Source organism: Mustela nivalis, assembly GCF_964662115.1.
Source record: "Mustela nivalis genome assembly, chromosome: X".
Taxonomy (NCBI): Eukaryota; Metazoa; Chordata; class Mammalia; order Carnivora; family Mustelidae; genus Mustela; species Mustela nivalis.
The window spans coordinates 128,826,832-128,852,504 of record NC_139040.1 but is presented as its reverse complement, the minus strand read 5'-3'; the positions used below and the strand labels follow the sequence as shown (position 1 = coordinate 128,852,504).

At 45.6% G+C, this 25,673-nt stretch overlaps 1 protein-coding gene across 3 annotated transcripts in view; it reads left to right on the top strand.

The window, feature by feature from the left end:
- The window catches only part of LOC309856265 (steryl-sulfatase-like), a 430,475-nt gene that overhangs the window by 314,095 nt on the left and 90,707 nt on the right, over positions 1-25,673 (top strand). Inside the window, exon 11 of one of the 3 annotated variants that reach the window (XM_082717184.1) lies at positions 15,589-15,711. The exons of the other annotated variants lie outside the window; for them this stretch is intronic. The gene's annotated coding sequence lies outside the window, so the exon portion shown is untranslated. Of the gene's footprint in view, positions 1-15,588; positions 15,712-25,673 lie in introns of those variants that run through there. 3 annotated transcript variants of the gene reach the window in all.

Genomic DNA, 25,673 nt, shown 5'->3' with positions numbered 1-25,673 from the left:
TTGATTAGGGAGAAAAGGAGTATTATCTCTCCTGGATAGAGTACGGCTAAGGCCATGAAGCTACTATTCTTTGCCGCCAAGGACAGTGTCCGCTTTTTTGCTGAAGAACCGTATCGGGTTAGGGTCCCCTAAAACAACGGGGTATGCACATATGATTCTCTTTGCCTACAAATATCCATGTCTGGAAGACAGATTTATTTTAAGGAATTGGTTCGTGCAGTTGTGCCGGGTAAGTCTATGCCCTGGGGTTGTCTGGAAGGCTGGAAACTCTGGGAAAGATGACATAGCGATTTGGGTCTGAATTCTGTCTTTAGAATGGCAGGCCCTCACGCTGGAAATTCAGGCAGGGAGTGAATGTTGTAGTTTGGGATCTGAGTCCATAGGGCACACCTGCAGGCCGGGAGGTCAGGAAGGATTTCTACATTCCAGTCAGAGGCAGCAAATCTTTCCCCCTCCAGGAACCCTATTTTCACAGTTACTGCCTTCAACTGATTGGGTAAGGCCCACCATGGCAAAGAGGGTAATTCAGCAGATGGGAGAGGTTGACACACCTTCTTGGCAACATCCAGGCTAATGTTTGACCCGTTAGGCACCATTGTGTAGCCAAACTGGCAACAGTGTAGCCATCCCAGGATTCCAGGCCGTCTTACAAAGAAGCGTTTCCAAAAAGGAGGTGCCTTGAATGAACAGTGCACAGCACAGACTTCTGTTCAATGGCTGTTCAGCTGGAATGCGTACTCTTGGAGCTCTCTTATAGGCTTGACTCTGAACACAAGCGATCTTCAACGTCCATAGCAGCCAACATCTGTCAGAAGTAGGCGATATCACATAACACTAGATGGGTATTGGAGAGTCTTGTAGGAGTGATACTCCGATCGTGGTAATTTTAAAAAGCTGTTTTAAGTTCTGTAAGGACAGGAATTAGTGATCTGGTCATCTCTTCATGAGAGGGTGAGTGTCTAGAACAGCACTAAGAAGTGAGAGCTATGGAGCCTTTTTGAATGACTCAGTGAATGAGCAGCTGTTGAACAAAGGTAAGAAGACTCCTCGGGGGACGAGAGCCACTTACGCTTCTTCCTTTAGAGGCTGCGGTCGCGAGGTCTTCGTGGACCGGAGAAGTGGCTGTCGTTCAACATCCAGGGATGGGTCCATGGATGAGAAGGGAAGATGATTCCTCTGCCAATAACTGGTGGGCAAAGCAGTCCTTCTATGGAAGCTCTCCATCATTCCCCTGTTTTGTTCCATCATTCTCTCTGTTTTGTTCCCCGTTTGGCTCTTCTCAAAGGCCCACTTTTTTTTTTTTTTAAGATTTTATTTATTTGTCAGAGAGACCACTAGCAGGAGAGCAGCAGGTAGACAGAGAGGGAGAGGCAGACTCTCCACTGAGCAGGGAGCCCGATGTGGGACTCTATTCCAGGACCCTGGGAGCATGACCTGAGGCGACAGAGACACTTGGCCGACTGAGCCACCCAGGCATCCCCAAAGGTCTGCTTTTTTGTCGTGAATCAGTGTCAGGAGGCACAGCCCACGTGACCCACTGTAGCGTAACCTAGGGAGTAGGTCGCTCCTTCGCAACACCGGTGGTTGTCCTTTGGATTTCAATCATAAACCAAAGTTGGGCACTTCTGCATTCGGCCGGCAAGCAATTACGTCCTTACGGGATGCTGGGCCTATCATGCATACTGGAGAAGCCCCATAAAGGGATTTAAGAGGGTGTCTGGTCTGGGTGTGGAGCCCTTGTCTCTCCTTCCAAAGCCACCATTGCGATGTCGGTGCTGCCGCTGGGCAAATACCTTTCTCCTTTGTCGGTTGGGCGCCTGTTGGCTGCCACCCATTTGGGGCCCCGTAGGAGCTGTTGGGAGGCAAGGGGAGGAGAGCAGACAGTCTCCCTATTTGTCCATTTGCTTTCCCTCACCCCGCTGTGATACCTGACCTGGATACTTCCCCGTTCCATGTTTTTCCAATTACACATTGAATGGCTTTTGTTGGGCTCTTCTCCCAGATCCAGGATCCTTGGTCCATCCCACCTTTGGGACCCTGAAAGCATGCCAGTAAGCTCTTCCCGGGCTCACGTCCTAGAGAAGGTGTGCCAGGTTAGGCAGGATGGTGTTCATATTTTGTGTTGTGACATGCATCTCAACTCTCATGAAGAACACCGCTATAAACCTAGGCATGCACGGATCTTTTCAAGACACTGCTTGTTGTTGTATCCAGAAGGGACATTGCAGGATCATTCTGGTGAGGCTATTTTTAATTTTTTTTGGAATTTTCCGTATTGTTTCCCAGAGTGACTACACCATTTTCCATCTCCACTAACATGGTGCAAGGGTCCCAATTTTTCCACCTCCCTGTGAAGACTTGTTATTTTTGTTAATTGCCTTGACAGTAGCCATCCTAATGGTTATGAAGTGATCATATCACCATGGTTTTGATTTGCATTTCCTTCATGATTCCTAACGCTGAGTATCTTCTCGTATGATTGTTGGCATCTTTGGAGAGATAGATATTTAAATTCTTTCCTTGTTTTTTAATTTTTTAAATTTATTTCGTTCTCTCATTGCTGTCAAGTTGTATGAGTTTTTTTTATCTGCTGGTATCAGCCCCTTGTCAGAGGGATGATTTGCAAATGTCTTCTTTCATTCCATAGGTACCCTTTTCAATCTGTTGATGGTGTCCATGGATGGACTGAAGTTTTAAGTTTTGGTGTCTCAGTTTAATCTGTTTTTAAGTTTGTTGCTTGAGAGGAAGTATTTTTAAGAAATTAGAAAACTGGGGCGCCTGGGTGGTTCAGTGGGTTAAAGCCTCTGCCTTTGGCTCAGGTCATGATCCCAGGGTCCTGGGATCAAGCCCCGCATCAGGCTCTCTGCTCAGCGGGGAGGCTGCTTCCTCCTCTTTCTCTGCCTGCCTCTCTGCCTACTTGTGATCTCTATCTGTCAAATAAATAAATAAAATCTTAAAAAAAAAAGAAATTAGAAAACATTTCAAAATGCGACTATTGGGCTAACTTGAATAAAGGCAAGAGGTTGGCCTCTGTGACTTCGTTGTGTGATATGGTACGGGTGGCGTATTCTAACTACAGATGGTCGAGTATCAGAGGATACCCTATAAATTTAGTTCTTCTGCTCTTTCATTTGAAACAACACAAAATTTTTTTTTAAAGATTTTATTTGAGAGAGAGAGAGTGCAGAGGCTGGGTGAGCAAGAGAGGGGAGAAGCAGACGCCCCGCTGAGCAAGGGGCCCGATGGGGGGGCTCGATCCAAAGACCCTGAGATCATGATCTGAACCGGAGGCAGACCCTTAACCAGCTGAGCCACCCAGGCGTCCCCAAACACAAAACTTTAATACCTGGTTCAGCTCAGACAGAGTTACACGGTCAAATTTGCTGTAACACCCATTGTAGGAAAGAAACTCCACACCTGCGTGCTAAACTTCTGCTTCATAATGCACAGTTTCAATTTGAAATAAAACTAATTTTACCCTGAGTAAAATTCTTACAACAAACAAGAAAACTAAATCAGCCATCCTTCACGCTCAATCAAATAGCAGAGATGATTAAGGTAATGATTTTTAAACGGAACGTCACTCTATCATAGCGTATAACCACGCCAAAACGTGCATTTGGCGGGGACCCAAATGAAATACGCAATAAAGCCAGGAATGATCATTCAAAAGATCTAAACGAAAATGCTCAAGCGTCATTTCGACAAGTGGCTTTGGAGGCACGGGTAGAATGCAAATGACCGATTCTGCCGCTGTGCCTTCAGCCTGGGCTTGTGGGAGATGTGTCTGGTGGCACCTCTGGGAAACGCTGTTGGTACATACGGTCCAGTGAGGTCCTTTGAACTTGCATACACAAGGGTGCTGGGTTGTTGTGTATCATCGTCTTCTCTGAGTAGTGGGAATAACCAGGTGTCCCTACGGTAGGGTCCCAGACACCCCTAAAATGTCTGCAAGACATTGTGTTGCTCGTGTCATTTCCCTTTGCGGATGACCTTGGAATCACGTGCCGTTGTGTCCAGAGCCTGTGACCTGGGGAGGGGGCTGTTTCAGCCCCGGGCGCTCACGCTGCTCTTCTGGGGTCTAACGCTTGCCTGCTGGTTTGCCCTTTGTCCTTCCCCGGGCAGTCACAGAGCTTGCCTCCTGAGAGGCTGGTTTTCAAGATGACCTCATTGTTCCTTCTCTTAGAAGTCTGCATAACTTATTTTTTTAAAAATCGAGTTTTTAGCTATTGGGTAAAATGACTCCTATGCTATTTTTTTTCTAATTGATTGCCTAACCCTTTGTAATAATTACGGGCTACAAGACCCTCATCTGTGTATAGAAGACCCTGAAAGGTGTCTAGCTGAAGCTTTGTACGCTGCTTGCTCAGGTCCCTTTCCCCGTTCGGTCAGTTCTGTGGGATCTACATCTCTTTGATCCCTGTGGTCAGGGACAAAAGGGACTCCGTGTGCCATCAGGTGCTACTGCTGTACCGGTAGACACTGTAGGAGAATCCCTTTCTGAGAAGAGTGGCCCGTAAGTGTTTGTTGGAAGGAAGTCATGTGATGTCAGTGCCTTTGGGAGCCTTCCTGACCTTTTGGGTCCTTTAGAACAGCCTGCAGTGTTATCTTTACTGATGAGGATGGTTCTGCCTTTACTGCCCTTCTGGAGTTCCCCAGTCTCTGTCCCACAAATTATTTTCCTTTTTCCTTAAACTTTGTCCGTGGTATTTGCACGTCGGAAAGCTTACACGTGTGATGACTAATGGAAACCAAGTGGGGCGGCGGGAGGTCATCATCCCGACAGTCAGCTGAATTGTAAGGAATGATCAATCCCCCTAACGTTCAGACACTGATTGTACCATAGGGATGAGACTAAACTAAACATGGTAGATAATGTGACGTCTGGCGGGAAACGTACTTCCTTTTCGATTTGTAGTCCTGTAGGAGAAATGAGAGAAATACAGAAATGACTATATAATAAAACATGGAAAAAACTGCGAGTGAATCATGCAAGTGAGTGTGGGTACGGGTTAGGGGAAGGGAAGGTGGTGAGTGATAAGATTCGAGAGACCGCTCCATTCACGTGCTCATTTTGGACTCCTCCATTCGGTATATCCAACACGCCACGTCCGTTGTTCATCATCAGAGACCTAGAGACTCTTCCCGTGTTTTCATGGGAAAACACTTTTGGCCTTAACTACAAATGTTTTATCGTCTGTCACAATAAGGGCCAAATACTTTCTGTAAATGGCTGCTTTCCCCTCAAAAAGATCAAAACAGACATCTGTCTTACAATTGTGACGGAGTACGGCAGCATTATTTCTAAACGGCACAGAGCCGCAACATGGTCCTGCCGATGCTGTTAGGTGACTACTGTGAAATATTTGGGAGGAGTTCTCCCTTACGATGACGTGGGGATACAAAAGGCACGGTGAAAGTCACTCTTGGGTGTTTCGTCACAATGTTTATATACCATCTTAGAGAAAAAGCAGCCTTCCTGCAAGGTTACTTTTTAGATAATTAGTAATAATAAGATAGACCTAGATCTCTCTTCACCTAAGTCCTTGAGAGTCTTAGTGCCCCCGAGTGAGTGCTGGCAACCTTTCCCTGCAAAGCAACAGACAGTAAATGATTTAGGCTACCTAAACCATACGGCCTTTGTTGCAACGAACGTGTTTTAATGTGCAGCATTGAAAACAGCCATGGGAAATGCATACGGGAACGGGCAAGATGTCTTTCAATGATGTTTTATTCCTTAAAACAAGGAGTGACAAGATTTGGCCCCAAGATCACTGTGCAGGAACCCCTCCTTTGAAATTAGGAGTGCATTGCTTTATTTCTATCCAATTGTAAGAGATTTTAAAGTAGCCAAAATCCAAGTGTTAGGAAGAGACTCAATACCTAGTCCTCAGAGATGCTTGTATGTCTGATTTCTCCAACGGAATTGTACGTTTCTGTAAGGTCCACATGACATGTTCACGATCTTTGTGTATGTCCCAGCAATAGGACCCAGTTCCTTCGACCAGGTGAGCATGGTCGAAGGGGTCATATCCTCCACGGAGACTTCTCCAGGGCAAAGACACCTGTTCCTTCATCTTCCTAGTGTTCTGTCAACAGACATCTCTTGAGTGTGTCTTCTGAATTACCCTCAGCTAAAGAGACCTCCTGTCCCGTGGCCTTGCCTCACGCCATGGGCAGCCTTCATTCAGTTAACGGTCTTGGCCTGGGTCGAAGCATTGATTCACCACCTCATTTCATGGGTGGGTCATCTTGAGGGGTCAGTCCTGTCCCAGAGGTGTCTAGGTGTCTCCACTGAATCCGCTGAGGCTTTTCATGAAGGTTTTTTTTTTTTTTTTACATCAGCTCTTCCCTTTGTAGGTCCTGTGCCCTTCATCTCCAGGACAGGACCTTAAGGAAGGGGAGATCTCTATAGGCGTTGTGGTGCGAGGGGAGATTGCGGGGAGAGAGGCCAGAACGTGGCCTAAAGGAAGGAAGGCGGGGGCAGGAAGTGACCATGCATTGACATAGGACAAGTTTGGGGACGTGGAAAAAGGGATCGGGTCCGGGAGCAAAATGAAGGCACGCTTCGTTTTAGGGTTAATGATAATGGTGTAAAGGGATCCCCTTTGGACAAGTACAAAACATTTTATTGGAAAAGTACGTATTTATTTCTTCAGATTTAAAGGTCAAAAATTATATTCCTATGTATACACACAATGTTTGACCATGAGAGTTAATGTCCCTTAGCCGTTGTTATGAACAGATGCAAAGCATGTCAGCAGGGGTTTGCTACAGTTTCAACAGGACGTCCTGAAGTGTAGCTGATTACATAGTTGCATGAAAAGATGTCCCTTGGTGTAAGAAGGTAGCCGATCTCTGCTGTCGGAGTGTCCCCACTTGCGATACGTGCACCGTGAATTGCACATGCCATGCAGAAATACAGAAATGCCCCCAAAGTAACTTCTAGCACATTGAATTCCCAGCTGTGTTTGTTGGCCTTCATTTTTTTTAAGTTTTTTTTTTTAAATTTTGCATTGAGTGTCCTTCCTTGACCATGTAAACCATAACACTAAATATTTAATAGACATCTGTTCGTTGATTAAACAGAAATTCAGTCCTGATCCAGGCTCTCACATTTAATTCAAGACACGTCTTTGAATTTCCAGTTGTGCCAAAGGCCATTTTTACGAGTCCTACCAGGATGTGGTAAGGAATACTTAGAGCTGATTTCTAGAAGTTCACTGCTCTTTTGAGAAATCGTGTTTCCGAACATTCAGGCATAACATGTATTAATTTTTAATCAGTCGAGTACAGTCTCTGCTATTTGGAAACGGGATTGTTTCCAAAGACTAAGTGCCCTTTTCCAATTGAAAGAGTTCCTAGAAAAGCTGAAAGTGTTGGTCTTGCAATAACCAGAAGGCACGTTACTTGCTTTGGACAGCAATCCTCTAGAAAGCAAGACTTGTAGGGAACTTGATTTTAAAAGTTACTGTGTTTAATCTGCAAGCATCCAAGAAGTTCCTTAGCGCCTCTCTTGTGATTTATATCCGTGCTACAGTAGCAGAATGTGTCCTTACCCCCCCCCCCCCACCTTCCCAGAAACTGCTCACAACTAGTGGGTCTATTTCATGCCCGGAGGAGATTTGAATAGTGAGGTCATTTAAGAATTTCCATGTATGGTTCCTTCCTGTCTAAATTTAGTGGTTTACGAAGGCTTCTCCCTGTCACTCAGGATCTACGATGGGCTTCTCTCCATGGGCAGTTCCATAAAAACAGCACTTGGGTTGATACGCAATGAATCTCGCAGCCACAGTACTCTGCAGCCCACCCGGAGAAGCAGTGCGGGGGCGGTTTGCAAAGCTACCGAGCCAGCAAAGATGTGGGTGCGATGGCTTCTTGTAAAGGCTCAAAACCCACAACTATTCCGGTTGTAAGTCATTCATTTTAGGTCAATCACTTTCAGCGTCTTTAATTTTTCAGGCATCGTTTTAGCTCCCATAATAGAACTGTCATGTGTGAATTTTTCTGGTACTTATTTGCAGGTTTCCTTTTTTTTTTTTTCCTCCTCTGTATTTGCCGCCAGCCTCTGGTTTTCTAGGTTATGATTCCTGCACATCGAGCCGTTGTTATCTGCTCCGGTGTGTTAACGTCTCTTTTCTGTTTGCCTGAAATTGCCCTCTTCGCAGTTATAAGGGAAAGGGCATCGTGGTAACCTGGGATTTGGTGAACAAGTCCGTGTTCATCCCAGGTCTTTCTTTTATGAGTTTATAAACTTCAGTGCTATCCCCTGTCAGCCTCGGTGTTTGCGGACGGAATCCTGCTAATCCTTTCATGCTGTCTGGACTTTCAATCATCCCGTGTTCCCTTTTCTGGACCTTTCCCTACTGTGCTATGACTTTATTGAAATGCAGTGACCTGAACAGCGTGCATTACTATTCTTTCTGCCGTGGGTTTTCTTTAAATTCTAACTATCATCATCATCATCATCACTATTATTATTTAATTCATGGTGTCCGTGGTTTCCCTAAGAGGAACAGGGGCATCGCTATCTTAGGCAGCAGAAGGGAAGAGAATATGGGGGATATTTATGGAAACGTTTTGGGAGTCAGGCTCAGAGGTGACGCCCTTCACCTGTGCTCACACACCGTTGGCGAGAATGTTGTCAAACAGCAGCACTTAAACATTTATTCATGTTCCCTATAAACTTTGTGGGGAGCTTTCTCAGGGCAATTAATATTTCGGCGGTGTTTTACTAAGTTCCTATAGATATATTGGCTGAAAATGTGGGAAGGCCTTTTAAACATGGAAGCAAGGCTCTGCTGTGCATGGATCCGAGGGCCAGTACAGTCTGAGGCTTCCTACAAGGGCAGACTTTGCTTTCCTAAGGAAGAGATCTGAAACTCTCCATGCATGTTCTTGACATCAGCTGGCATTATATAAAATACACCGAGTGGAAGAGAAGAACCTTTGTTCATTTGTACAGCCCTCCCCGGTAGCCCATACCTTCTGGATTCGTAACCAGTAAGACCCGTGAATGAGACTGTCGTGCAATGGCATTGCCTTCTTGCTAGAAGTCCAGCGACTGGGTGAGGAGGCTTAGGCAGGAGGGAGTCCTGTGTTCCTAGCACTCATGCAGGGGGCTCCATCTTCAACTCACAGCGTCCAGGAGTTTCCTAAAGGGTCATCACGCTATCCCGCTCAGCAGAAAGGGGGAGGGAACCCTGGAGGAAACTCACGGGAGGTTTTTATGAGCCAGAGCTAGGATGGGGGGGAACTTTGCTCATAAAGCATAGACTAGAACATCATCGAGCAGGCTTTAACTGAAAGCGAACTCGAAGAGCGTGCTGTTTGAGCTGGTGTCAACGAGGAAGAAATCGATGAGGTGACTAGGTGACAGTCCCCGTAACCCTTTCATTGTCCTACTTTGATTTTTGCCCTTTTTTGCATGCAGCCTGTGTTTTGAATGAGTAGAAAACTCCACGTTTGGAGGAACGTCCCCACAGGAAGGGTGATGAGTGCTAAAGGTTGGTGCTGGCAGACGCACGGAGGGACGTGGAAGCAAGCACATCTCTCCCGTGCCCCGTGTCAGAGGCTACATTTGTGAAGCAGAGAGAGACGAAGGCCAGAAGTGCGAAAGCATCGCAACTTGAAATACAAAGCTTTGGGAGACGGGAAGGCAAGGTGGAGTTCCCAGAGCAGGAGACTGGGAAGGATCCCACATTCCCCTGACTTGGTGGGGTTGCGGGTTAATATGGCAAACGTGAAAAAGCTAGTCAAGAGTTGGAAGAATCCATAGAGAGTCTGATTCTGGTTCCAATTCTGGTTTATTTCTTTAAATTGTATTACAGGTTAAATATTCTGTGAAAGTGAAGTCTGTGTTGTAAAATCAGTATGTATCTATCGTTGTGACTCCTGTCCTTGGTTTCAGGTGTCCTCCTTAGACAGAAAGACACCAGCTGGTCTACTTAGATCTAGTAGATCTCTAGAGGTCTACTTAGATCTCTGGTTCTAAGATCTCTTAGATCTTCTAAGTAGATCTAAGATCTCTTCAACCTTCTAAGTAGATCTAAGATCTCTTCAATCTTCTAAGTATATCTAAGATCTCTTCAACCTTCTAAGTAGATCTAAGATCTCTTCAACCTTCTAAGTAGATCTAAGATCTCTTCAACCTTCTAAGTAGATCTAAGATCTCTTCAATCTTCTATGTAGATCTAAGATCCACTTAGATCTTCTTGTTTTCTACCTCTGGTTGGACAGTTGACCTTGAGATGCCATTGACTCCTTGATATTTTCTTTTGGAATAAGTACAAATGGGAATATTTAAAGAACCATTAATATATGTCCAGAGTGATCCCAAAGGCTTTACCTGGATTAACAGAAAATCTTAAAACATCTCCGTGGACGAGAAAATAGTATTATTCCTGTTTTGTAGAAACGGAACGAAGGGTTAGAGGTTAAATAAGTTTGTCTAGGTCATACAGGCAGCAAGGGTTGGCACTGGAACCCCAGGTTCAGGCCGTATTTTTACTTATTTATATGAGTTTTGAAGAAAAAAATCATCTAAGTCATGCTCAGCACTGTATCTGGGGAGTTCTTCCAACAGTATGCAATGGTACGGATGTGATCCTTCTCAGTCCCACTGCAAGCTTAGCTTTGAACAACTTTATTATCCATTCTTCCTGCATTTTATTTTATCAAGAAATGTCTGAAACAGCGCACGTCATGATCCTGTCCGCACGGTCAAGGGAATAGACCTTTCCTTCCCCTACGAATGTCTCCTTGCATTTCCTAGTTGTGTTTCTGGTTTGGTTTTGTTCATTGTCCTAAGAGCACTTAACAGGGGCTTTTCCCTCTTCACCAAAGTGTAAGTGCACAAGACTGAACTCTTCACTCTAGGCCCCGTATTGTGCAGGAGATCCCTAGGATTTATTCACTCTTGCACTACTGACTGTGTGTGTGCCCATGGAGGAAGAACTCTCCATTTCTACCTTCTCTCCGCTCCTGGCAGCCACCCTCCTGTTCCTATTCTCCGAGTTTAGCTATCGCAGATGCTTCATGTAAGTGGAATTATGCTGTTTTCGTCCTTTTGTGTCTGCCTTGTTTCTTTCTCTATCGTGTCTGTGTGGTTCAGCCGTGTCATTGCAAATGACGGGACGTCCTTCTTCTTAAGGACTGACTGATGCAACGTTGTATGACTATACCCCAGGATCCCTAGTCTGAAACTCACATTTGTCTTGATCTATGTTATCCGTGAGGATCTGCGCATCTCGTAGGCAGGGGGAGGGGGAAGATGGTGAAAATGTTCGAGGACCACGTGCCTAAAGAATGTGGACCATCGAGTCTTCATTACCACCATAAGTGTCATTTCATTAAGCATTGATTTTGGTGCTCTGCCATGTTTTTTTTTAATCCTGGATTTTTGTTCTTTCTTCACCTTTTATTTCCTGCTTTTTACTTCATTGCTCAAGTGTTGTCTTTTTTTTTCCCCACGAATGTTTGAAAATGGTACCAATGAAAACAGAGTTGGAGATATAGTTCTAAAACAGTCTCACTGCCCTCTGCCCATTAGTAATAATTAGCACAGTTTTTAGCTTTTAGCATCATTTCACCTCTCTCTCGAGATTGGGGTAAAAATGAATTGATTTCTGTTTTTTTAACATCAAGACTACTGTAACTTTATCAGTTACAATGTAGTATTTTACATTCTTAAACATTGTTACATTATTTTCTTTTTTGTAGGTTTAGTTATGAATCTTGGTTATACTGTAGTTATACTTAATCACCATGATTACTGTTTCGAGACCAGCGAAGAGTTTCATGGTTTCGTCGCTCGTTGACAGATTGATTATATACAGAACTTCTCCTGATGAGTTTTTGTGAATTTGATTGCTTTGTATGCTTGCTGGAGTTCTGAAAGATTTTTTTTAAAGAATAGCATGCATTTGATAACACGTTTAAGGTCATCGTACAGTAGAAGGTTTTCCATCGTCTGTCTGTCCAATCTGTGCATTATGATCATAAATTCCCAAGTCTCTCTTTGCTTGGAGTTTGTACTTTGGAAGATAATTCCGGAGTTTGGCTTGTATTTTCTTTGGAATAATCCGGTTTCTTAAAGAAGTCAGGCACCAAAGACTTGCCGAGTTTATCCCAGTTTTGAATGCAGGCACTTTCTTAGGATGTATTCAGTCTGGGGTTTCTTGTATCAATTCAGAGCCTCCTCTGGTGTGGAGGTGGCTGTGTTTTCCAGTATGACATTGTATTGTAAGGGACTCCACTGCTCTGTCCAGTTTCCCTCCTCCGTTTCTAACTCTGGACCACAGTCTGGGAAAACAATTCAATGCAGCAAGCTTCCCTGCAGATAAGAGTGGCCGCGGGACATGGGAGTGGCCAGTGAAACAGGTAGCTTCTACTCCCTTTTTTTCTTTACCTTTTCTTCCTCCTTGGAGATCTGGTATGCCAGCCAGAGGCTCAGCCAGCAGCTGTCGGCTGACCGAGCACAGAACAACTAGGAGGAACGAAACCCACAAAGAACCTTGAGTAATAGGGACATTTCTTATGTTGTTCCCACAATGCCTACAGTGTTTCCCGAGATCAATCTGCCCATAACTCTGTAAATTACCCTGCAGAGATTTCTGTAACGTGGAGCCCGACGCAATCCTTGTGGGCACTTCACATGCCTCTCCATTCGGAGTTAGGGTCAAATGCTCGCTCTCTGTCTACTGCTATGGGTAGGGAAACAGTTATGGTGAAATTCAGCTCTGCACGTTTAAAGGCTATGTTCAAAGATCCTGATAGAGCATTATCATTGCATTTGTAAGAACCCACCCATAAAGATCTTTTGCAACACCTCCGATGAAACGTCCCAATAACACTGTGCTCACTCACGATGCTTTCCTTTCCAAATCCAGTCGTCATTCAGACGATTTTGCACCACATTTCCAAAACCGGGCAAGGATCTGACCAAGAAATTCAGGAAAAGGGAAGCACCTGTGGCTGGCACCCAGGGAAAGTAGTCTGTTCTAGTCAAGACGGAGGAAATGAGAAAAATAAAAATGCTGTTTGGACCTGACACGCTGGCAATGTTCGAAAGCTGGGTAATAATCAGTGTTGATGAAGGGACAGGTAAGGACTAACGTGGGCTTGATGATCATCGTCAAGGCAGTGTCGTGGCCGAGGGCAAGAACTGACGTGACTACAAACCTGGTTATCCATCAGAAAGTCAAATGGGAGGCGCTGGTTTTGCTCGTTACCAACAAAACCACTTGTAACGGGAATGGGATACAATGTGTGCTTATGCGATCATTATGAAAAGCAAGTAAATGGAAACCGTGGTTTGTTTTTCACATTATTAAAAATAATAGCTGTTACCAAGGTGTTAAAATTAGTATCGAACACAACAGCTGCTCGGCTCATTTTTGAGAATGATTTTTATATACCGCAGACCAAGTACCTTCATTCAGCAATAAACTAAATTCTGTAGAATGTAAGCACTGAAGCTGTGCGACAGATGGCCGCTCGTCATTTCCCGATGCATTTTGTAATGGAAATTTAACCGAGAAAAACGCTAATAATAATGCTGTTAATATAGTGCCTTTTCCCTGGGAGCTCCAAACACTTGACAAACATTACATAATTAATGCTTAAATATTATGCAAACATCCACGGGACGTGGGAAAGAAGGGGCCTTGTTCTGTGTGCAGACAGCCTGTGCCTTCACATGCCGACGCACTGTGCTTAAGGAGAAACAGGTACAGAAGTGGTTTCCAATTGCTTCTGAACCTCGGCATCACCCCCAGATAGTTCTAACGTGAAGGACGTCCTAGTCCTCATGCTCCCACACTCCTCCGTAACTGATAAAGTCTGTGACAGAACTTGCTGCTTTTTCCATGCCTGAGCCCAACTAGCCTGCAGACTCCTTCCTCAGACCGTATATGGTTTGGGTTTCCGAACCACAACGTCCAAGAGTTAGGATAGTCTTGCGAGTCAAGAGTTATGACTTATGTCATCACTTTTGTGGTTTTTTTATTGTTGATTGTAGCCCGAACATTGGCTTTGGATGGATAGTGTAGACCAAATTACCTCTTTGGCCAAAGGCTGGACCCAGAAGTACATGAGATCGGCTCATCCTTGATTGTAGGAGAAGCCTGGCTCCTCACCATGGGTTTCTCTCATTAAAAACTCCGATGTGAGCCTTCAGGATATTGATGTGTGGTTTTATGAGTGTCCCTTTGTGTAAGGATTAAGAGACAAAGAAAAAGATGCTTATTAACTGGGAAAGTCCATTTTCTCTGATAAACCCTTTGATGGCTCTCATGAACGTCGAAGGCTGGGATGGAAGCTATAGGAACCGGAAAATTTTCCAATCAATCAGTAGATAATTGATGTCGCCATGACTGGAGGAAATTAATAGGTGGGGGAACGTTATTTCTACGTCTTCCTTTTAGAAATGCTATTGAGACCGCTCCTTCAGCCATCAGGCCAGGACACGTTGCGTTAGGCTTGGGGTTAGGGGTCCCTAAAGAGAGTCAAACCAGTGTTTCCTAGCAAAAGGTAACTTGGAACCGAAGCCGTTGACTATGTTCTGCCTTTGTAAGAGCAATTTAAAAAATTTATTTGTTTCATCTTGTGCACGGTTTTCTGGAGGTGGGTAGGAGTGGCTGCAAGGTCCCTTATGTGATTCTGCACTGGACCCAGCGATGGTTACCGCTCAAAAGCATGACCGTATCTGTAACACATGTCCAAGTGTGTGTCTCCCCGGTTTATAAAAGTGTTGGACTTTAGTACAACTTTTAGTGCCAGTGGACTCCCACAAGGTGTGTGTGTGTGTGTGTGTGTGTGTGTGTGTGCGCGTTCTTGCAACTGTGACGCTACTACAATTGAGCATCACTAATGATGTAAATCACACGCTTTTTATGACTAATTTGCCACAGAACCCCTTACTGCCCTTGAAATCAAGTGCCGTCCGAGGAATTCTTGTCATGAACATGGCCCCGATGTCACTCTCCTCACGACATTTCTATTAACACCCTCCAGCATCATTTCAATGTTTTAACAAAACTGTGTCTTGTGCTTTTTCTCCTTCGAGCAAGTCTCTTTCCCCAGGTTCTTGCTGTCCTCTGTTCACGCTAGTATGCTGTTGACTCTCTGGGCTTGTCCTGCATGCCCTTGAGCAAGGGAAATGTTATTTTTAGAGCAAGATTTAAGTGGAATTTCGAAAAAAACAATACACAATAATGGACGTGTGTTTGGTGTCAATTCATCGTTGTGATAAAATGAAATTGAAGATATGTTTTATTTAAAGACAGTTCAGTGTTACAGCTCTTTGGGGAGTTTGCATGGCCGTGTTCTAATAGCATTAGCGACGCAGTGCTGTTCCCACCCATGCACTCATTTAGCTTTGTCCCATCCCTGAGTGCTCTGTGGGTTCAAAGCTTCACTGCTGTCCCAGCACCTTCAGGAACCCCAACTCAGAGCCCTAACTCATTAGGCAGCATTAATGAGCAGGAGAGTTCCAGGATGTGGGGAGCGCTGGGTTCATCGTTCTGGCCCTGCCCTCCATTATCTTCATGACCTTGGACCAGATCATTTCACTTCTCCAATCCACAGAGCCTGCGTTTGAAAAGGGAGTTGATGAGGTCCATTCTCCGGGGTTGTATGAGGAGTGATAAAGGATTTCTGCAAGACGGCGGTGTTTGTCTCGCACATGAGGGGCTTGATAAATGCTGCTTCTCTGTCCGTACTCCAGCGCAGGCTCACTGACTTGATGTGCGAGAGAAATTCGAGACAACAGCACCTTGTGCCCTGGGCTTGGATGAAACCACAGGCAATTAGAGTTCAGATGGCCATGTGAGCGTTCAGGAGTGACGGATGCCTGTGTCTGAAGGGCGGCTTGATTTCACCTGAAAAAGCAGGTTGCATAAGCCATGCAGAGTGTTTGCAGTTTCCGAATAGAGGAATGGGAGCTAATGGAAAAGCAGATACTGGTCTCTGCCTACAGTTCCGAACAGATCTCCTAAATCCTTTATAAGCCCCCGGGTGATAAGAACATCTTGTGTTTTAGTGAGATGACTTGATGGGCTCATGGTTGGGGGCTGGCCACTACAAAGACCAAGCCCCAGTTAGAAGTTTGGAAATGTCCATGTGAAACCCCAACGTCCAGGAAGGGGAAAAGGGCTGGCATGGAATTAGGGTGGGTTGTGATGAAGCCACCATAGAAATTTGTGTAATATAGGGGAGCTTGTAGCCTGGAGAATAATTGGAGGTTCCAGAATTGAGTTGACTTGTAGGGTGTCCAGTTGGTGTCGCAGACTTGCTTGGAGTGGGAAGGCCCCTCCAACCCCTGGTCTCAGAATTGCTCTGAGCAAGGCATCCGTGTGAGAGTAAAGCAGAAATGCTTTAGGTTTTCTAACCAGGCAACGGGATAAATATGAAACTATGTGGAGAAGTAGATTAATGGTCCTTAACGATGAGCTATTTCATTGTTCCCAGTCTAGGGCCATTTCTACCCCCCCCCTTTTTTTTAACAGCTTTATTGAGGTGTAAGTTATATACCATAGAACTCACATGTTTAATTTTTTTAAATAATTTATGCAGTTGTGTGACTATCCCCACAATCTAGCTGGAGACAATTCCCATCACCCGAGGAAAGATCACTTGTGTCCACGTGTATTTGATCCCTGCTGCAACCCCTAGATTCCAGTCACCACCAACCTGCTTTCTGTGTCCACACAGTCACCTACTCTGGTTTTTTTAGGGCTTTTTTTTTAAAGGATTTATTTACTTAATTGAGAGAGAAAGAGAGAGCCTGGGGCAGGAGGGAAAGAGGGAAGAGACTTCAGCAGACTCTGTCCTCAGTGTGGAGCCCGGTGTGGGGCTTGATCTCATGACCCTGAGATCCCAACCTGAGCTGAAACCCAGAGTCGGATGCTTAACCGACTGCACCACGCAGGTGCCTCACCTGTTCTGGGCTTTTAACGTCCACAGGATGATACCCGACATAAGAGCCTCTGTCTGGCTTTTTTCACGTGGCAACACGTTTTTGAGGTTAATCTGTGTTGCTAAATTGCATTGCTTCCCTGTTTTAGTCTTCTTTACTGATAGGGTAACGTTAGGCCTGTTACGATGAAACAGTGTCTGAAGGGCACTGGTGGGACCAATCTCCGGATACTTTGTTGTTGATGGAGTACAACACACGTAAAACATCACGGTACTGCATGCTGCTATGATCCAGAGCTTAATAACCAGTGTTTTTGTTGCCATAATCGTCCTATGCTTAAGAAACTATTGCTTTTTATTCGGTTACCACCATGGTCATTATCTGTTTCATGCATCTGGTGGGGGGGCAGGCATCTCTTGCTATTCATCATTTATGGGAACTTCTATAAATTCATTTCGGGTGGTTTTAATGACATTTGTTTCATTCACTTCTGGAGCCTCAAACTGTCTCCCAGTGCCAAGAAGGGTTCAATGAATGCTTGTTGGAAAAGAAAGAAAGAGGGGATGGGTGGCTTCCCAGCACCAGTAAATGGGGGAATCCAGTAAATACTTCTTGAATAAAATTAATAGAGTTCCAATAATTAAAAATACTACAAAACTATAACCGAAGGTTTAATGACTTAAAGGCATGAGATTCTAATATTTTCCAGGCTCTGATCCAGCAAGGTACATGTTTCCACTCAACTGTTGTCTCGTTGAGGTGCCAGGATCTTAGGCAAAATTTGGAAGTTGTTGGGAGTAGTTGTTCAGGAGTGAGAAGCAGACAAAAACTCTATGTGGAGCCCAGCGTGCTTCCTAGGGCAAACAGAGATGCTGAATCTTGGCGCAAGGAGGGTTCTTGGAGATTTTGGTAGCACTGATGGTGTTTTAACTAACGTGACTTTGAGAAGGTCCTTCAAACCGCCTATAGCTAGCCCTCAGGGGTTAGACCTACCCCTTTGTGGATTGTGATGCTCATCACCCTTGGAAGTCACCATGCACAGGCCAACAGGTCACCCAGACAGGCCCATCGTGCAGGAGAGAGGAAGCCAAGCTGCGGGAGAAATACTGAGACACCAGCACCCAGGGGCAGAAGAACATTTCTACAGACGCCTGCAAGCCTGACAAACACTGCGGCCTGGTTAGCAATCTTGGAAAGTAACACTAATAAAAGGGATCGCCTTTTGATGTCTAGAAGACACATTTAATAGTGAGGGGAGGAAAAAAAGTCTTCAAAAATCAACATTTTTCAAATTAATTTTGTGTTGTTTTCTGTAAAGATGTCTGTGATTTGGTGGGCCCTCAGGTGTGGGTTTAATTTCGTTTGCTTTTGATGTATGACCGCCGAAAGGTGTTATTCCTGAAAAGCCATCAAAATATAATTAAAAAGTCGGCAGACGCGATGTCTCATCGCTGGCTTTGTTTATTTTTTTAATAAAAAAGAAAACCCCAGTTGGGCTCTGTGTGGTGTACAATGACCATAAACCAAGGAAGAGAATTCACACAGTTGGAAAATGCTGCACAGGGTTTTCCTTGGAAACAGAAGGGACTGTCACAGTGCAGAAGGCATATAGAGATAGTCCCCACCTGGATGTGTCTCTTCTTCCAAAGACCTTTTTTTTAAAGATTTTATTTACTTATTTCAGAGAGAGAGAGAGAGCACAAGTGGAGTCAGCAGCAGAGGGAGAGGAAAAGCAGACTCCTCACTGAGTGGGATTCCGAAGCAGAGCTCAATCCCAGGACCCTGGGATCACAGCCCAAGCTGAAGGCAGATGCTTAACCGACTACGCCACCCAGGTGTCTCTGAACTGAGTTCTATTTAAATGATGTTTACAGTGATGGGACTTTCAGGAGGTCTGTACGGGCATGTATTTGCATATAATAATATGCGTGTAATTATTTTTACATGGAAATCTCATGCACGTGAGGTAGAGTGTATATTTTTAGTGTTTGCTCACACTGGACTATTTGCAGTTCTATACTTGTTTTCTGCTCTTGCGACTGCCTCCCTGATTTCTGCCTCCTCTGCAAAGAGGGGAGTGATGCTATGGAGGGAGGCATTGCAAGTGTCTTTCTTTGCACATAATCAACAAGATGCCTTGGGCTTAGAATTGCGCACGCAGGGAGTCATCCAAAGATTCCTGGGCATCAGGAATTCTGATTTTTTTGCTCTGGGTTGATGCCTATGAAAATGCACCTTGCTGGTGATGGGCGGGTGTCATTCCAAAAATCCAATCAAGGCCATCAATGTAAGGGAATCTACTTGTTTGGCTGTGTCATCTCTTCTCAGCCTTGGCCCAGGGAACACACCGGCTGAGTCGCTTCAAAGCGTGCTACACTGATCGCTCCTCCCCTGCACGTTCTATTGCTTCAGTGACGCGGGAGCCCTCTGAACCCTCCCAGGGGACAACCTCAGGACCTCAGGTGCGGGGGCGGGGGGCGGCTCTTGTTTTATGGGAGCCGTTCATTTTAGCATCCTGACCCCTCTTACCCTCGAACCTCCTCTTAGCTCTACACTGAGGTCCGCCACCTCCCTCTTATGTCCAGAGGCCATTTCTGGGTCTGCTGTTGCACGTGTCATTCTCTCTGCTCTGGATGAGTTTTCAGAAACTCAAAGCGCGTGTCACAGGTGAATGCCACCGTGCCAGGGATGTGCCTTGTCTAGCGGTGTGGGCTGTTTCCCCCAGCCTGTCTTCGGCTGCACCGTCACACGCAGCCCTGTCGCTGGGGTGAGTGAGGCCGGTGGTGTCTGTCCTCGGGCATACAGGCTGTTCGTTTCCGCAGAGCTGGGGCTCCTGCTGCCTGGCTCGTCTGTGATGAGATCTGAGGAGAGGACCACAGCAGTGGTCGGGGACCAGCCGGAACCATGTGGGCTGGGAACGTCGCGGAAGGATGGGTTCCTGGGACCCTCCTGAGACCCATAAGTGTGGGGCTTGGTGGTCCATGCTTGAGGCTTTCGGGTGATTCTAATGCAGGTTGAACCTTGAAAATCCCAACTCTTGGGGGCCCAAAGAATGATGAGGGTGCGTCTTGAGGAGGGGCGCCTGCTCTGGGTGAGGTCATTGCAAAGGAAGCAGTGGAGTGAGGCCATCAGGAGTGTTCCGTGGGAGGTGGCTTTTGAGATCCTTCTGTCAGCCTTCCAGAAGTCTCAGGGACTGCTCGTCCCCTCCCGAGGCCTGTTTTCACACACCGGGCCCGTCACGACTCCACATCCGGACATCGGGTCTCCTCTGCACCATTACTCTCCATTCTGGTCTTGATTTTCAGTAGACCTGCCCTTCATAGAGCTACCTATGGGGTCTCCTAGCCTGCACAGAATCCATGAAATGGACTGTTAGCCACGTGTCCCTTTTTTCTTCCAAGGCTTCCCATGTTACTGAAAGCAACCACCCCCCTCTATACGCCGCACATGTGTTGTGTCCTCGTTCCAGTTCAGGGCAGTGGCAGTGGTCTCTGGATCTCCAAAGTGTTGTCTTCCTCCTGCGGCTGGTTTCAGTGTTCCACAGAGGGAAGCCTTGGTAATTGTGAGATCACTGCTGTGAGACATGTCCTCAGCACTTAACCAACACCAGTACCGTCCCTACTGCTTCAGGGAGGTCGGAGGATGTGGATTTTGAATCCCGTCCATAGGAGTCTGCTTGCCGGCATGAGGAAGTCCCTACTGTCTGTGCCTGGGTTCCCCAGAATGTAGGACATGCCTTAGGGGACCTTAAGCAATGATGTTTTACTATGAGATGCAAGCCCAAGGACATCCAGTAAAAGACCACGCATTCCAGATCTGGTCCCAGCAAGACAATGAAACATGGCACGATGCAGTTTGGACGTGTCTAAGGTGGAAGACAGATCTTCTGGAAAAGTCCACTGGGGCAGAAAGGGAGGTAGAGTTATTGTTGACTATGCGATCTGCCCTACTGGGTATGAACAGCCTTGTACGGGGAGGCCTTCCAGCCAACCACTGGGAATACCCACACCCAGAAGTCTGGAACTTCATGATTTCACATGTGAGAGAGGGAGATGAGGTACGTTGATGGAGTCCAAGTGCCGTAGCTCCCACTAGAGTGGACAAGATGGCAGCCCCACTGGGGCCAGCCCTTGTCCCAGCTCTGAAGCCCGGAGCCACTGTAGACAGTGGGTGCCTGGGTGTCTGTGGGGAGGAAGTGTCTCAGGGCACAGAGGCAGGCATATGCCAGGAGAATCCAAGGGGTCCATAAATAACTTCCAATATAGTAGTTTGGGGTGGGCAGCTGTCTCTGTGTTCTTCAGAACTCTGTCCGTTAGGGCAGCAACGTTGTTTTTTGAGTTTATCATGTTTTTCCTTTTCCATATTTCATGACTGAAAGGCAGCAACAACAACAACAGAAAACCCCAAAATGTTTTCTAGCTGAACCTTGTAAACAATTCATATTAATGTCATGTTGATCTAGAAAGAGGGAAAAAAAAATGAGTAGTGCTAAAAAGCTCTGATCTGGTTCTGTGAATTCTTAGTTTTGTTCTGTTTTGTTTTGTTTTTGTTTTCCTGGGGAGGGCCGTCAAGAAACATGAGTTCAGGAGTTGTCTAATTTCCGTGCCCTCTAATAAACCCTAAAGCAATTAGGAAGGTTTCCATTGCCTGCAACAATCAGGGGCCCATTAATTTTTAATCTCATTTTTTTACAATTTCCAAGAGCAGTCGTTTTGCATACTCGAGGTCTTAGGATTTACCCTACCTTCCCCCTCTCTCAAAAGTCGAAGCTCTTGTTCTCTTAGACCCGGCTCGTCTCGGAAAGTTAGTGAGGGAGCAGAGGAAGAAAGGGGCGGCTGTGCCAACAAGCGTGGCGGGACCCGGTCCAGGGGCGGACGCGTCTGGTTGTCCTGTGTCTGTTACCTGCCTGCCTCTGACCTCAACGTGCCACCTCGTAGCACAGCGGCCCCTGCGAAGAAGATACTCAGGCACACAGATAATCCGCGCCCGCCCAACTCTTGTCTTTAGACCTCTGTTTCTCGTTGTCAACCCCTCTGCTTGCCCCCGCATGTCCCTGCTCAGCTCACAGTGCGGCCCTGACTCTGAAGGGGGGGGTTCCCCCTCCCTGTGGCACCGGCGGCGATGGCGAGAGGGTTTCCCCCGAGCCTGATGCACTTCCCGTTCTCAGCTACGATCACATTTACCTTCTACGGCTGCTCTGTCGTGCCTCCCTTCCCCCCCTTCCTCTCTCTCCCTCTCTTCTCTCTCCCCTTCCTTCCTTCTCTCCCCCCCTCTCATTCTTTCTGGGTGTCTTGCTACCTTCTCTCTTTTTTTAAATTAAATTCCTCTCTTTTTCATTAAGTTAACAGATCTCCAGCTTCCTGAGGGCGGCGTCTAAGCCGAGTTTGCGCAACATTGTATCTCTAGTCTGTATCTGTGGAAACAATGAACGTAGAAAGTGAATCCAGACTTGAGTACCGGACACGCTATATGAAAAACCAACAGCCAGGGGCGTCTGGGTGGCTCAGAGGGTTAAGCCGCTGCCTTCGGCTCAGGTCAGGATCTCAGGGTCCTGGGATCGAGCCCCGCATGGGGCTCTCTGCTCAGCGGGGAGCCTGCTTTCTCCTCTCTCTGCCTGCTTCTCTGTCTGCTTGTGATCGCTCTCTGTCAAATGAATGAATAAAATCTTAAAAAAAAAAAAAGAAAAGAAAGAAAAGAAAAACCAACAGCCAAAATGCTGGTAACCCTCTTTGACCACACTGCGTATTTTCTCGAGGTTGTGTTTGGCCCTTGGTCTTGGAAGCCCATCAGGGGTGCGTCGTTACAGAATCTGCTTTCGTGGGCCTGGGTGATTGCGGCATCCGTCTGCATGCGGTGATGTCTGCCTTGCTTGTGAATCTGTCTTCCTTCCAGAAGGCTATGTGGTGGCACAGAGGGAGACGTTTCTTCCAACACGTTTGCCTCTGTGTGCAGACCTGGCTTACTCCCCATCTCCTCTGCAGCAGGCAAAGGGGGGCAGTGCAGGTGTTTTCAGCCGTTCATGGGGCGCCCAGCCGTGGGGAGCTCCTGTGTCAGCAGCTGGTGTTGGCTTCCGTCATGTGCACCAAAACACACACTTCAGCTGACGGGAGATCAGGGCCTCAACTGGGAGAGTGAAGTCGTGCCCGGGGTCTCTGGAATATAGTATCCACTGACCACGGGCTCCACGGCGTCTGTGGAAGGAGTTCAGGACAGCAGCGATTGGCGTCAGAAAACGTCAGGACAGCTGTCATTTCTTGCCGATTGAAGCCATTTCTCCTTTTTCTGTGACTTGAGGTAAAAGACGTGGGATCACTCAGTTATTGAAGTTCGTCTTATTCTGTCCTTTGTCAGATCAATTCTTTTAAAAAAAAAAAAATTAGCAACTGGGGTACCTGGGTGGCTCAGTGGGTAAAGCATTTGCCTTTGGCTCAGGTCCTGTTGTCAGGGTCTTGGGATCGAGTCCTGCATCGGGCTCCTTGCTCAGCGGGGAGTCTGCTTCTCCCTCTGCCTCTCCCCCTGCTTCTGCTCTCTCTCTCGAATAAATAAATACAATCTTTTTCCCAAACAAGCCATGAGAATTAGCGTCTTAAAGGTCTTGGCAGTCTCTCTACCACTGTTCTGTGGATTTGATGTGATATTTGACTTTCAGGCTCTTCCCGGGAATATTACCTGGTTATGGAAACACAGGCATGTTAGTGTGAATTCCTTCATCCCTGTTCTGTACCTGAGACCGGGTTCTAGGTGTGAAGGGTCTCGCAGTGAGGCACAGACATGAAAACCTGCATTCTTGGAGATCATATTTACAAGATTTTAATTGCATGGATTTTTCTTCTTCTCCTTCTCCTTCTCCTTCTTCTTTTCCATTTTTGACTTCAGCTTCTTTCCAACCATCCGTTTGAGAACCTCACATTATTTGTTTAACTCCACTAAATTTCCCACAATTGACTTCTAACTTCCAGACCTGATGGACAGTTTCCTTCCCAAGTTCTGCTCCGACAGCGGTCTCCGAAGGCGTCCATGAGAAAACACCTGGGTTTCGAAGAAGAAGTGGGATTGGCCGTCATTATCTTCCTACTGATCTGTCCTCTGTGATCTGCTCCTTCCTCCATTATTTTGCTTTGATTCTGGAATCAAATGGAAATGTCCTTGATGTCATTAAAATAAAAAGGCAGTAAGGAACCACATTTTGCCCCTATAAAGAATATTTTCTGTTTTAATGAAAGGACATTTTTATGAAGTCATTACCCCAGTTGGCTGAGTAGCTTGGGGTCCCTGCATCAAATGTCCACCTTTGCTGAAATCCAACACTGCAGGTATTTTGCAATCTTTTCTCCGACCTTGAAGGTGTGTTCCTGGGCACGTGTCGAACCACCAGGCATCTCGCTTTTCTTTTTGATTATTTCACTTTCGAGGAATCTGTGCCACTTTCATCTCCTCGTTCTCACCAAGGACAAAGGAAAATCTGTTCTGTTCTGGGTCTAATTAGGAACGAAATGTCAATAGAAAGCTTTATTTTCATGGAACTAGTCATGTGCAAAGTCTGTTTCCGGGAGAGTTTCTGGTGCAATTATAAGACACAAAATTTTGTACATAGATGCGGAGTATGAGGAAGAGAAGTCTGGCCAAATTCATCTCCCTTTTACAAATTCTCCAGTGGTGTTCTCCAGTTAGACAGAAAGCACCATCCACTTTTTCTTTTTTTTCATGATCCAGTTTTAAATCATATTCTATACTTGGAGCACCTGGCTGGTTTAGTCGGTGTGGCATGCGACTCGAGATCTTGGGGTCCTAAGTTCGACCTGTACGCTGGGTGTAGAGACTATTAAAAAAGAAAAACTAAAAAAATAAATAGCTTTTTCTACCAAAATTAAAGACAGTGTTAATGCTATGTCTATCTGTGTATAAACATACTTACCCCCCCCCACCCCCAATCCCCACATGCACAGTTATATAGAGTTATTATTAAACATGAGGATATAGGATGCCTGGATGGTTCAGTCATTAAGCCTCTGCCTTTGGCTCAGGTCATGATCTCAGGGTCCTGAAATCGAGCCCCGCATTGGGCTGTCTGCTCGGCAGGAAGCCTGCTTCTCTGTCTAACAGTCTCCCTGCTTGTGTTCCCTCTCACTGTCTCTCTCTCTGTCCAATAAATAAATAAAATCTTTATTTTAAAAAAAGTGAGCATATATATGTATATACATATCTATCTATCTATCTATCTATATATGCACATACACACATTTGGAAACGTTATCAGTGACAAAATGCATAATGTCTCGCTTTGAAGCCCTTCCAAGGTAGATTTTAATTAAAACAACATAACTGTCTAAACACATCCCAGCGAGATTGTGTCCTTGCATGATTTCATATGGTATCTTAGCAATTTCTGCTAATGAGGTTTGTATTTTGTAAAAAACTTTTACACTCTCCATGGCTTACCCAATCTGTAGGAAATGTTTTATTCGCAAATGTAATTTTCCATATTTTTCCCCTTAACGTTGACTTTGTACATATATATATACTGAACAATTATATGTAGATGTATATGACATATATATAATGTGTATCGATATGTAATAATGTATTATAATGTATGTAATAGCGTATATGAAAACTAATATGTATCTACATAGTAACTAATTATAGCCATATAGCTATCTATCTGTGTCTATATGTAAAATCTTCCAATCCTTTTCTCGAAGTCTTCAGTGAAATGGCCAGAGACGGTGGAAACACTGTTCCTTTTGAAGTCAGC